This window comes from Oryctolagus cuniculus, chromosome 12 (assembly GCF_964237555.1).
Source record: "Oryctolagus cuniculus chromosome 12, mOryCun1.1, whole genome shotgun sequence".
In the NCBI taxonomy this organism is placed as follows: domain Eukaryota; kingdom Metazoa; phylum Chordata; class Mammalia; order Lagomorpha; family Leporidae; genus Oryctolagus; species Oryctolagus cuniculus.
In genome coordinates, this window is record NC_091443.1 from 90720089 (window position 1) to 90734409 (window position 14321).

At 46.7% G+C, this 14321-nt stretch overlaps 1 non-coding gene across 1 annotated transcript; it reads right to left on the reverse strand.

Moving 5' to 3' along the window:
* Window positions 1–10456: 10456 nt before the first annotated feature.
* On the reverse strand, window positions 10457–10563 carry LOC127483875 (U6 spliceosomal RNA). The gene has a single exon (XR_007910669.1). It is a non-coding gene; the product is annotated as a U6 spliceosomal RNA (small nuclear RNA).
* Between the last annotated feature and the right edge of the window lie 3758 nt (window positions 10564–14321).

The window sequence follows — 14321 nt, forward strand, 5'->3', positions numbered from 1 at the left end:
CATGTACACCATGGAATACTACACAGTGGAAAAAAATGAAATCGGGTCATTTGCAACAAAATGTATGAAACTGGAAAACATCATACTTAGTGAAATAAGCCAGTCCCAAAAGGACAAATCCTATATGTTCTCCCTGATCTGTGATAATTAATAGAGCACCTAAAAGGTAATCTATAGGAGTGAAATTAACACTTTGAGATGCAATGACTTTGAACAGCCCGTGTCTTGACTGTTGAGGAACAGCTGTTTTTCTTTTTTCATACTAGTTGTGGAACTCTACTTAGTATAGAGTTAATCATATGTGTATAAAGTTAGTTGAAAATAAATCTTAGTAAAAAATAAGAATGGGAATAGGAGAGGGAGGAGGAAAGGGTGGGTGGGTGGGGGAGGTATGGTGGGAACAATCACTATGTTCCCAAAGTTGTATTTATGAAATGCATGAAGTTTGTATTCCTTAAATAAAAGGTTTCTGGGGGGAAAAGAGAGAGAGAGAAGAAAACTCTACAGTCAACACGGATGAGAACTGCTGATTGTCAAAGTGAGACAGCCCTTCGTGCTTTGGTTTTCCTCTCCTAGCTGCAGCATTGTGTGTTTATATATCCTAAAGTGGCTCCTGATTATGGGATCATTTGGAGAGCTTTGCCTAAATCATGATGCCTGTGTCCCCTTTGGTTATTTGACAGAGTCTAAGCAGGTTTGAAATTGGAAGAGTGCTGTTAATGCTTTTGCTTGCATATTTCATTAATTCTAAGATAAGCACTTTTCCAACAACCAACATGTAGAATTCAATTGCCATTGGCCTCTTTGCACATTTTAAGAAACAACTCTATGGGCCGGTACTGTGGCTTAGCAGGTTAAGCTGCTGCCTGCAGTGCTGGCATCCCATATGGGTGCTGATTTGAGCCCTGGTTGCTCCTCTTCCGATTCAGCTCCTACTGATGATTTGGGAAAGCAGTGGAAGATGGCCCAGGTTCTTGGGCCTCTGTACTCACGTGGGAGACCTGGAAGAAGCTCCTGGCTCTTGACTTCAGGCCAGCCCAGCTCCGGCCGTCGCGGCCATTTGGGGAGTGAACCAGAGGATGGGAGACTTTCTCTCTCTCTCTCTCTCTCTCTCTCTCTCTCTCTCTGTAACTCTGCCTTTCAATAAATAAATAAATCTTAACAGAAAACCCTCTAAAATGATGTACTTGATAGCACCTTAGATTTAATGAAATAAAGACATCAGTATATCTGAATGAAAGACAGGAGAGAGAAAGACAGGACGGAGGGAGGGAGGAAGGGAGGGAGGAGGAAAAGAAACCATCCGATTACTCCAGGGTTTTCATGTGGGGTAAAGGGACCCAGGCGCCCCTGCTCCAGGACGTCCACTTCTGTGCTTCAGAGATGGGATCTCGTCACACACTTACACTCGAACAAGAGTTATGTCATTAAAACAGGTGTATTTGGTTTGGGAGAAGTGAGACAAAAATGTAAGGAGTTAGTTAGCATTCTTTTGGTAAAGAGTTCATGAAACATATTTTCATTGTGGTAAAATAGGGGTAACATAAAACTGACCTTGGATACACGTGTATGTTCACAGTGCTACGCAGTGTGTACCTGTACCCAGTGCCATAACGTCTCATCAGCAGTGACTGCTTGGTATTCTCTCTCCCCAGCCCCTGGCAACCACCGATCCACTTCCACTTTCTGTTTTATGAGCTTGCCTATTTTGGACATTCCACATAAATGGACTCAAATTTGTAGCCTTTTGCACCTAGCTTCTTTCACTTAGTATAATGCTCTCAAGATCCATCCACGTTGGAACATGTATCAGTACTTCATTATTTTTCATGGCTGAATAATATTTCATCATATGAGTCTCCCACATCTGTTTTCTTCATTATCACTTGACAGACATTCCATCTGTCTCCACCTTTTTGCTCCTGTAAATAATGCTGCAAGGAACATCTGTGTACAAGCTTTATCTGAGCACTGGATTTAGTTCTGCATCCCAGGAAATAGCTGGATCACATGGTAAGTCTGTGTTTTCATTTAAAAATTTATTTATTTATTTGAAAGGCAGAGTTATGGAGAGGGAGAGGCAGAGGCAGAGGCAGAGAGAGAGAGAAAGAGATCTTTCACCCGCTGGTTCAATCCCCCAAATGGCTGCAAAGGCCAGGGCTGGACCAAACCAAAGCCAGGAATCAGGAGCTTCATCCAGGTCTCCCATGAGGATGCAGAGGCCCAAGTGCAGGGTCTTAGTCCACTCGAATGAAGATGGACTGGGTCCGAACAAAGGTAAGTGTGCCGCTCACCCGTTCCCCAGCCCCCCGATCCCGGGGACAGTCAGACGCAGCGGGGAATCAAGTCAAGTAAGCAAGAACTCAGTTTATTGCGCGCATAGCAAAGCCTTTTAAAGCACAAGACTGCAGGATTACTGGGGCAGGGCATAAGGACCAACCAATTACTTAAAAGGTCATTTTACAGGGTGACTTTTTACAGGACCAGCCATATGTCTGTACACTCGTCATCAGTTGTCGTCACCTCCCCTGATGCTGCACAGACAATCAGCTTTGGTGGTAGACAACTTTGGATACCGCCCATCTTACTTCCTTTGGGCGCCATCTTTGAATTGCCACGTGTGCCTAATTTCCCCACACCCAAGTATTGGGCTATCTCCTGCTGCTTTCCCAGGCACATTAGCAGGGAGCTGGACTGGAAGTCGAGCAGCTAGGAGTCTAATCGGTGCCCATATGGGATCTGGCACAGCAGGTGGCAACTTAACCCACTGCACCACAGCACCTGTGTTTACATTATTGAGGAATCACCAAGCTGTCTTCTACAGTGGCAATGACATGTTGTAACATGTTCCCACCAGCAATGAATGAGTGCTTCAATTTCTCCATATCCTTGACAATGCTTCCTCCTTCCTCACAGCAGGGGCCGGCGCTGGTGCTATGTCATAGCAGGTAAAGCCACCACCTGCAGTGCTGATATCCCATATGGGCACTAGTTCGAGTCCCATCTGTTCCACTTCCAATCCAGCTCTCTGCTATGGCTTGGGAAAGCAGTAGAAGATGGCCCAAGTCCTTGGGCCCCTGCACTTGCGTGGGAGACCCGAAAGAAGCTCCTGGCTCCTGGCTTGGGATCAGCCCAGCTCTGGCCATTCCAGCCATTTGGGGAGTGAACCAGCAAATGGAAAACCTCTCTCTCTCTCTCTCTCTCTCTCTCTGCCTCTCTGTAACTCTGCTTTTCAAATAAATAAATAAATCTTTTTTTAAAGCCTTTCTGGTGGATATGACCTCTTATTGTGGTTTTGACTTGCATTTTGCCAATGGCAATAACATTGTGCATCTTTACAATTTTTTTATTTAAATTTCAATTTATTTGAGAGGCAGAGATGGAGACAGAGAGTGCTCCCATCTGCTGGTTTACTCTCCAAGTGCACCCAGTGGCTGGAGCCAGGAGCCCTGAAACTGAATCCCAAGTTCGACAGGAAGCCAAGCACTAGAACCATCACCACTGTCTCCCAGGGTGTGCAGTGACAGGAAAGTGGAACCAGAAGCCAGAGACAAGAGCTGAACACAGGCACTCGGATGTGACCCGTGACAACAGCAAGGCTGCACACTTGTCCCACACTGAGCGTCTTCCATGTGCCTCTTGGCCACTGTATATGCTCTTTTGAGAAACATCTATGCAAGTCCTTTGTCCACGTTCAAACTGGCTTGCTTTTCTTTTTGTTGTTGAATTGTAGAAGGTTTTTTCAAGTCCCCCCAAAAAACTGCAAATATTTCTCCCATTCTGTGGGCTGTCATTTCACTCTCTTGATAGCTTGTCTTGATGCAGTTTTAAAGTTTTTGGGAAGCCTCGTCTATCTACATTTTCTGTTGTTACTTGTGCTTTTTCAGTCATTTCTAAAACAAACACCAACAAAAGAAAACCATTACCAAATCTGAGAGTTTATGGTTGTACATCCTACAACCAAGTCTTTTACCCATTTTAACTTTTGTTTTTTTTTTTTTTTTTAAAGATTTATTTATTTATTTGAAGGCAGAGCTACAGAGAGGCAGAGAGAGAGAGAGAGGTCTTCCTTCCGGTGGCTCACTCCCCAGATGGTCGCAACAGCTGGAGCTGGGTCGGACCAGGGCAAGGAGCCAGGAGCTTCTTCCGGGTCTTCCACACATGTGCAGGGGCCCAAAGACTTGGGCCATCTTCTACTGCTTTCCCAGGCCATAAGAGAGAGTGTACTGGAAGTGGAGCAGCCGGGGCCTGAACCGGCGTCCTTATAGGATACGGGCACTGCAGGCGGCGGCTTCATCTGCCTATGACACAGCACTGGCCCCTTAACTTTTGTATTTGGTGCAAGGTAGGGGTCTGCCTTCCTTCTCTTCCTGTGAATATCCAGTTTCCCCCAGTCACTTGTCCAAGAGACTCTTTCCCCCACTGAATCATCACAACAGCCTTCGAACACCAACTGACCTTAGCTACTTGGGTTGATTTCTGGACTCTTGATTCTATTTCATTATCTGTACATCCCGAAAAACTGAGGTTTTTTTGCTTGTTTGTGTTTTTTAAGATTTATTTTATTTATTTGAAAGGCAGAGTTACAGAGAAAGAAGGAGAGACAGAGAGAGTTTTCTTTCCTCTGGTTTACTCCCCAACTGGCCACAAATGGCTGAAGCCAGGAGCCAGGAGCTTCTTCCTGGTCTCCCACGTGGGGCAGGGGTCTAAGCACTTGGGCCATCTTCCACTGCTTTCCCAGGCCGGCGGCTTAACCCACTAAGCCACAACGCTGGCTCCCATGCTGTTTTGATTACTCTAACTTCATAGTAAAGTTTGAAATCAAGAAGGCAAAGTTTTTACATTAATTCTTTTTCCAGATCACTTTGACTACTCTTGATTTCTTAAAACTCCGTATGAATTTTGTGCTCATCTTGTGCATGCGAAAAGGCCTTTAGGTTTCGATAGGTTTTACACTGAATCTGTGGGTTACTTTGCCAAGTGTCACCATCCCCAAATTAAGCCTGCAAACCCACAAACCCAGTATTTTTCCATTCATTTAGATCTCCATTTTATTTCAGCAATGTTTTCATTGCACAAGGCTTTCATCTCCTTGATTAAGTTAATTCCTGCAAATTTTATTCTTTTCTTTTTTTAAAGTAATAAACTTTAGGGGGCAGATTCAGGTTTACAGAAAAATTGAGCAAAGAGCACAGAGTTCCCATATTTTATTCCTTTAATGGCATTAAATGTGAAAATTGTTTTCTTCATTTCCTGTGCAGATATTCATTGCTTTTAATGTAGAGAAATATGACTGATTTTTGTGTGTTGAGCTGGTAGCTTGCAACTTCTCTGAATTCATGAATTAACTCTAATGGCTACCAACATTTTATCCTTGCTCTAACCCACCCACCTTCTCCTCTCCCTTAGCTGGGGCTTGCCCCAGGTCCTATGGCCCAGCTTGGGATGGGCTCAGCATTGGTCCTTTTGGGGTTCAGAGCTCAGCTCACTCCCTTCATTGAACCAGGATTTTCAGTGTCATTTGCGGACACAAATTCCAAGAAGGCCCACAGTCCCCGCCCTCTATTGGCTCCCGCTGGAGTGTCATGGGGAGCCCGCGCTGGCCCCCAGCCCCCATGCCTGATCGCAGAGATTAACCCCAAGCCAACTTGAATTCGGGGACTCTGAGCTCCTGAGGCCCCCTGGAGCACAGAACTACCCAGCCCCCAGGGCAGGTGACCCTCCCCCAGCTGTCTAAAGGGCTCTCTAGGTCCCTGCCTGTCCCCAGCCTCTTGGAGCACCACGGAGCCCCCAACTCAGGCCTCACCAAGCTCTGCACACGCCGAGCTGGCAAGGTCAGACCTGCGCCTGCAGCGCGCCGGCCAGAAAGGCAAACGCGGCATGCAAACCAGGATTATTTTAGCGACTTGGGGCCCCCGCCTGGAATCTGGTTTCCATGCTCACAAAAAAAAAGCAGCTCTAACGGTGCAACTCCCAGGTCCAGTCCCGGGAAGCCGCGAGCTGAGACCGAGCAGCGGGAAGGCGGCCTGCGCTGGAGGGGGTGCAGAGGGAGCCGTGCTGCACCCCCCCCCGTTGCCTAGGTGACGGGAGGGGGGGCTGCGGGGGCTGGGTGCGCCCAGCATCTCAGATCTCCACCCCGTCTAGGGCGCCTCCTTCAGCTGCTTCGATCCCAGGAGGGAGCCCGGGGGGAGCAGAGCCGAGGGCCCCAGGCCCAGGGGTGTCGTCTCCATCCTTTGCGCCTGGCGCCCCAGGCTCTGCGGCTAGTGGAGAAAAGGAAATGTCCACCCTGGAAAAAAGGCTGGTAAAGTCTCCTGGCCCAGTGGTGCCCACCCAGCAGGACTGAAGCAACGAACCTCATTTCAAAGGCACCCCAATACGCAAAACAGACGCAGCGGGGGCTCCTCGTCCATGCCATCTTCCCAGTACACAGCCACCTCAGGCCTGGGCGCAAACCCTCCGTGTAGAGATGGAGACGGCGTCTGCCCTGTGCGGGGCCGAACTGGGGTTGGAGATGACCCGGGTGCATCCCTTTCGACCCGCCAGGAGCACGCCGCCCTCCCCGGGGGCCACCCTCACCCTCGCAGGCAGCGATGTCTCCCCCTGAACCACGACGCGCCCCCCGAACCACGAGCGCCCGAGCGCCTGGCTTCTTGCTGCAGCCCCAGCAGAAGATCCATCCCTGCTGGAACTCGGAGGCGCCAGATGGCGCGGGGGGAGCGGGCCCGTGACCTTGGGAGGCGCGGGGATCGTCCCGAGGATCACAGGATTAGTCCCGGCTCCGCAGGGTCTTGCATTGTCGTTGAAAGTCAGGGCCTCCCTGGGCGGGGCGGGTGGGTGGGGAGGCAGGGAGCGCGCTGGTCTTCAAAGACAGGGAGCTTCTTAAACGCCCTTATTTTCTTTCCCATTTTCCATGGCTAATTATGAAGCAACACGTGGCCATTTCAGAAGAAGTGTGGACAGAAACTGAAAGGAAAAATAAGCAGAAAATAAAAGCACCCCTCAATCAGCGCCAGGGGCAGCGGTTAGGCCACCGGGCACATTTCTGTTCAGTCTTTTTTCTTTACATTTTTCTTGGGCATAGCACTATACTATGCCCAAGAGATTATTTGAGCACTATACTATGCCCAAGAAAAATGGGCAAAACCAGAAACTATGGAATTTTGAAAATAATTTAGTCTAACAATTAGCATTTAACTTAGATACTATTGCAATGTTAAAGCCAAAGCCCTGTTTGGTCACCATCCACAACTGTAGATTTTTTTTTCCAGGCTCTTACAGACAACTACTGCGTTTGGTAAACTTCCTTCCAAAGCCTTCAATTTCTTTTCTCGTTTACAGGAGTTCCTGAAAAAGTTCATGGAGGGTGGCATTAAAAGATAAGTTTAGGGACCGGTGTCATGGCACAGTGGGTTAAACTGCCATGGTTGGAGTCCCTGCATGCGCCATTTCCGATCCAGCTCTCTGCTGCGGCCTGGGAAAACGGCAGAAGATGGTCCAAGTGCTTGTGTCCCCGCACCCACGTGGGAGATCCAGATGAAGTCCTGGATTCAGCCTGGTCCAGCCTTGGCATTCACAGCCATTTGGAGACTGAATCAGTGAATGGAATAATGGAATCTCTCTCTCTCTCTCTTTGTCTTTTTTTTTTTATCTCTGTCTTTCTGAGTAACTTTGCCTTTCAAATAAATGTTTTAAAAAAAAGATAAGCTTATCTTGGTACAAACAATTTTGAAATCTATGTGTAGTTTTCTTCCTAATACCCATATTCCATGAACTATTTTTTAACATTTGTTTATTTATTTGAAAGGCAGTGTTATATATAGAGAGAGGAGAGACAGAATGAGATCTTCCATCTGCTAGTTCACTCTCCAAATCACCACAATAGCCAGGGCTGTGCCAGACTGAAGCCAGGAGCCAAGAGCTTCATTCAGCATCTCCCACATAGATACAGGGGCCCAGGGACACGGGCCATCCTCTGCTGCTTTCCCAGGCACATTAGCAGGGAGCTGGGTCAGAAGTGGAGCAGCTGGGTTTTGAACCAGCACCTATATGCGATATTAGCACTGCAGGTCATGGCTTAACCTGCTTTGCCACAGTGCTTTTTGACTTTTTTGAAGACCTCTTGGGTACATGGAGTTCAGATTTTTTGCACCAAAATAAATCTTCCGTGAGTTTTTTGAAGCACCCATGATCGATACCCATGTTTCATATATCTTTACCTATTTCACTTATGTATACTCATAAGAAATGTAGAGTATAATAATAATAAATATAAAAATAGATAATAATATATACATAATTGAATTTATGAAGTTTTTGTTTCCATAGTGGTATGTGTTTTCTTTGCAGTATTGCTTTTCAATACCTCATCTGCTTTGACCCCTGTGTTACTTCTTATGTAAAAACCACTTTACTCATTTTGTACTTGATGAACATTGGAGCATTGGTCCAAGGTTTTGCTACGTCGCTCAGTTCCGCAGTGACTACCTCTCCCCACGTCCATCTGCACAGGAGCTCACGTGTCTCTGGTGGTAGGTGCATGAAGTAGCAATGCTGGGTTTGCGTGGATTTGCCTGAGCCCATGCTGCTAAATTGCCCCCCACAAACAACATGACTGCATGTCTGAGCCCACACTCCGAGTCACGCATTTATGAAACTAAGTTTGATTGTGAGGGTGGGGTGGATGAGTGGTCAGCCCATCGGCTAAGATGCCGGTCAGGATGCCCACAGTCCATACAGCAGCACCTCAGTTGGACACCTGCTCCTGATTCCAGCTTCCTGCTAATGCAGATTGTGGGAGGCAGCAGTGACAGCTCAAGTGCTTGGATCTCTGCCACCCATGTGGGAGACCTGGGTGAATTCCCAGCCCAACTCCAGCCCTGCAGGCATTTGGAGAGTGAACCAGCAGATGAGAGTTTTTTAATCTGTCTCTGCCTCATAGATAAACACATTCTTCTTGTTTTTATAAAACATCTTGGAGACTTCCTGTGTGCAACCTGATACTTAGGCAATTTTAGTGAAGGCCCCATTTGTGTTAGAGTGTACATCCTCTATTTTTTTTTTCCTCCGACATCTTGCAAGGTTGAGGTGGTTGCTGCCGTGCCCCGCCCCTCGTCAAGCCGCCCAAGGACAACGAGAAGACGCCAGAAAGTCGGCCAAGAAAGATAAGGACTCCGTGAACAAATCTGGAGGCAAGGCCCAAAAGAAGTGGTCAAAGCAACGTTTGGGACAAGCTCCAAACCTAGTTTGACAAAGCTGCCTAGGACAAGCGCTGTAAGGAAGTTCCCAGCTACAGGCTTAGAACTCCGGCTGCGGTCTCTTCGAGACTGAAGATCCGCGGGTCCCTGGCCGGGGCAGCCCTGCAGGTGAAGGACTTCACGCACCTGGTATGGGCTCAAAGCGTGGAGCTCAGCACCCAAAATTCCAAGGGTGGAGCTGCCCCAGCTGCTGCAGACGATGGGGACCAGGTCCAGGCAACTGTTCACTTGGAAACATAAAACTTTATTAAATAGCAAAAAAAAGTGCATCGTCTGTCGGATTCCAAGTCCTACACACTCATATATCCGTTACGTTCCCATGTCGTCCATCACTGTGTTAAAAGTCCAGCTCACTGATGAACAAACCTGTTCCCCCTCCCACCCCGGGCACACGATGAGGCTGTATATCGTACGCTCTTTTCTTGCAATGAGATGTGGCCTCACGAGTGCGTTCTGGCCCGTGGCATGCAAACAGCAGTAACCTGCATCACCGCCAGACCCAGCTCCCACGAGTCTCCCTTCTCCGCCACACTGAGAGCCGGCCACGTGTCAACGCCCGAGGTAACCCGGGAGAACACAGAGCCGGCAGAGACTGCCGTCCTGAATCCCTGAATGCCTGTGTGGAACAGAGGCGTTTCTTCAGTGTTCCATGACCTCACATTAAACTCCATGGAAGAGAGAAACGAACTCCTGTTTGTTTAAGGGTTCGGCTCCTGATATTTGTGAAAATTGCCAGTATGACTTAAACCAATATCATTTTGCTCTTCACACACTCTATACCTATACACTTGTTTGTCTTGTTGATGTCTCAGAATATGAGGGACTGTGTTAGAGTCTCTGAATATAAATTTATTATAATAAGTCTATAAAACTTTGCTGTGTATTTCAGTGCTATATTGTTAGGTGTGTACAATCTCATAAGTGTTATAATTTCTTGGACATTTAATCCTTTTATAAGATGAAAAATAATTTTGATAATATGGCTAGGGGAACCAGTGCTGTGCACAGTAGGCTAAGCCTCTGCCTGTGGCGCTGGCACCCAGTGTGGGCAAGTTTGTATCCTGGCTGCTCTTCTGATCCTCTCTCTGTCTGTAATTCTACCTCTCAAATAAAGAAATTAAAACTTTAAATTAAAAAAATTTGCTAGGTGTTTTGTTTTTTAAAATGTTTAACTTTCCCATGTACTTTTAAAGCAAATTCTTTTTTATATGGAATGCTTCAAGAATTTGTGTATCATCCTTGCACAGGGGCCATGCTAATCTTCTCTGTATCGTTCCAATTTTAGTACATGTGCTGCCTAAGCGAGCATTAAAGTAAATATTTTGTATAAATAACACAGAGCTATGTATTTTTAAAATTCAAAATGGAAAATCTTTTAATAGCTAGGTGAGTTTAATCATTCATTTTTAAAAATAAGATCTTAAAATTGCATTTCAAAGGCAGAGTGTTAGAGGGAGAGGCAGAGAGAAAGAGATCTTCCATTTGCTGATTCACTCCCCAAATGACTGCAATAGCCAGGGCTGAGCCAGGCCCCGAAGCCAGAGGCCTGGGACTCCACAATGGTGGCAGGGGCCCGTGCACTTGGGCCGCCTTCCACTGCTTCCCCAGGAGTGTTAGCAGGAAGTGGATCAGAAGTGAAGCAGCAGACATTCAAACCAGCCCTCACATGGGATGCTGGCTTCACAGGTGGCAACTTGATTGACTGCACCACTGTACCGGCCCAGGCCTTTAAATTTTTTAATTAATTAATTAATTTAATTTTTGAAAAGTGGAGAGACAGAGACAGAGAGATCTTCCATCCACTGATTCACTTCCCAAATAACATCAGACAGCAAGCTTAGGCCAGGCTGAAGCTAGGAGCCAGGAACTCCATCTGGGTTTCCCACAGGGGTGGCAGGGACCCAGTTATTTTAGCCACCACTTGCTGCCTCCCAGGACGCACATGAGCAGGAAGCCGGAGTCAGCAGCGGAGGCAGGACTCGGACCCAGGCCCTCCAACGTGGGATGTGCGCATCTCGAGCAGAGTCAACCGCGGTGCCAGAGAGCCCCTGCGGTTTCTTGTTTTACTTTCCCCACTGCCCTCGAGTTTTCTGGACTCATTGAATTGTATTCATTCAGCCTTTTCCTCTGTGGTTTTGCAAGTTGCCTATTCAATTCTATAACTCTGGTGCGTAATGTTCTTTCTTGTTTTGATAAAATGCATATAACCTAAAGTTCTGTGGTATTAAGGACAACGCATGGTTGCACAGCGCCGCTGTGGGTGCATCTCCAGAGCCTTCTCACACTCGCCCACTGAAATCCCAGGCCACTCTGAAAACCACTGTTTCACTTTCCTACCTAGATAGGTCACATAAGTGAAATCCTACAACATTTGCTCTTTTGCGACTGGCTAGTTTCACGTAGCCAAATATCTTGGAGGTTCATGCATGGGGTAGCGTGTGTCAGATTTTCCGTCTTCATTTGACTTCAATAATAGCCCTTGTAACATTCTTTTTAAATAACAACTTTATTAAGAGAAAACTCACATACTGTAAAATTCACCCTTCTCAGTATACAATTGAGTATTGTTAGTATACTCATAGTTTTCCGACCATGACTGTTATCTAACTGCCGAATATTTTCATGACTCCCCCACACACACACACCCCGAAAAATCCTATGGCCATCAGCAGTCACTTCCAAGTCTCCCTCCCTTCTGCTCTTGGCAACCACTAATCCACTTTCCCCCTCTGTGGATCGGCCCTGCTGGACATTCCACACAAATGAGATCATGCAACACAGGACACGTTGTGTCTGACTGCATCGTTGCTGCGATGTCTTCAAGGGGCTTTCGTGTTGCAGTGGGAATCCACGCTTCACTCCCCTTTCCGGTTGAATACCGCGCTCCTGGGTGCGTACCCCACGCTGTGCGTATCCACTCCTCGGCGGATGCACTTTGAGTTTCTCCACTGGGTCCCTGCCGTGAATAACACTGCTATGAACGTGTGTGTGCAGGTTTTCGTGTGAACATGTGTTTCCCATTTTCTTGGGTATGTACCAGGAGGAGAATCGCTGGACTATGTAGTAACTCTGTGTATAACGTGTTGAGAAACTGCCAAACTGCTTTCCAAAGTGGCTATCCCATTCTGCAATCCCACCAGGGTTTCAATTTCTCCACTTCCTTGCCAATACTTATTATTGTCTGTCTTGTTCATTATAGCCTGTCTGGTGGGTGTGGCAAGGTGTCTGTGGTTTCCAGCTACATTTCCCCGATGACCACTGGTACTGAGATTTTATTTTTCATGTGCTTATTAGCATTCACTTTAAAATGCATGCATGCAAATATATTTTTGAAGAATTCATTGGTATCAATGTCCTCACTCAAACAAGGCAAAAATATTAGCAAGAAGCTTTTTAAGTCTACCTCCATTTTTAGTGGGATATTTGCTATACAAGAACTGTGCCATCACCGGACATCTGACATTTTAGCTCCAGGGTATTATTTTAGAACTTTTTCAAAAATATTTTTTTATTTGAAAGGCAGAGTGACAAAGACAGAGAGAGAGAGAAAGAGAGAGAGAGAGAGAGAGAGAGAGATCCTCCATCCACTAGTTCACTCCCCAAATGGCTGCGACGGCCAGAGCTGAATCTTTCAGAAGCCAGGAGCCAGGAGCTTCATCTGGGTCTCCCATGTTGGGTGCAAGGGCCCAAGCACTTGGGCCATCTTCCACTGCTTTCCCAGGGCATAAACAGTGAGCTGGATCAGAAGTGGAGCAGCCGGGACCCAAATTGTCGGCCATATGGGATGCAGGCAACGCAGTCAGAGGCCTAGCCTATACACCACAGTGCCCGCTCCACTGTTTGCTCTTAGATTTCCCTTTTTTTTTTTTTTTTAAGATTGATTTATTTATTCGAAAGTCAGAGTTACACAGAGAGAGGAGAGGCAGAGAGAGAGAGACAGAGGTCTTCCATCCAATAGTTCAAACCCCAATTGGCCGCAATGGCCGGAGCTGTGCCGATCTGAAGCCAGGAGCCAGGAGCTTCTTCCAGGTCTCCCACACGGGTGCAGGGACCCAAGGACTTGGGCCATCTCCTACTGCTTTCCCAGGCCATAGCAGAGAGCTGGATGGGAAGTGGAGCAGCCAGGACTAGAACCAGCACCCACATGGGATGGCGGCGCTTCAGGCCAGGGCATTAACCCGCTGCGCCACAATGCCAGCCCTGGATTTCCTTTTAAACATCTCTTTGAGAAGATCTGAAGAATGTGGTCTTTGCACCCCCTAGTTAGAGTACAGCATTTACTTACTTTTTTTTTTAATTCAAAAGAACCAGAAAGGAAAAAATAAATAAAGTTTCTGAGTACTTCTATGTCTGACAAAATCTATGTATCATCCTCACATTTATATAATGATTTGGTTATGAAACAACAAATTCAAATATTCCTTACCTTAGGGTCTTAAAGGTGTTAAACCGCTAAAAAGGTCCAATGTCATCTTTGCATAGTAAGCAAATCTGATACTCCTGCCTCTGAGATTTAGAATTCTTCTTTATCTGTAATAGTCTCAAATTTCACTATGATGAGTCCTGATGTGGGTTAAAAAAGTATCTTATTGGGGCCAACAGTGTGGCATACTGGGTAAAGCCACCGCCTGCAGTGCCGGCATCCCATATGAGCACCGGTTCGAGTCTCGGCTGCTCCACTTTCGATCCAGCTCTCTATTAGCTCATTTGTTATTTATTTCAAATTTTATTGCAAAATTTTTATTTTTTATAAGCAATTATTTCTGTTTTATGAATGAAATCCTTGTCTCTTTGAGGATTTATAATTACACATATCCTTTTTTTTAAAAAAAAGATTTATTTATTTACTTGAAAGAGTTACAGAGTGAAAGGCAGAAAGAGAGATCTTTCCATCTGCTGGTTCACTCCCCAAATGGCCACAATGGCCCGGGCTGAGCCAGGCCCAAGCCAGGGGCCAGGAGCTTCTTCCAGGTCTCCTACATGCGTGGCAGGGGCCCAAGCTCTTGGGGCCATCTTCCACTGCTTTCCCCGGGCATTAGCAGGGAGCTGGGTGGAAAGTGTGGCAGC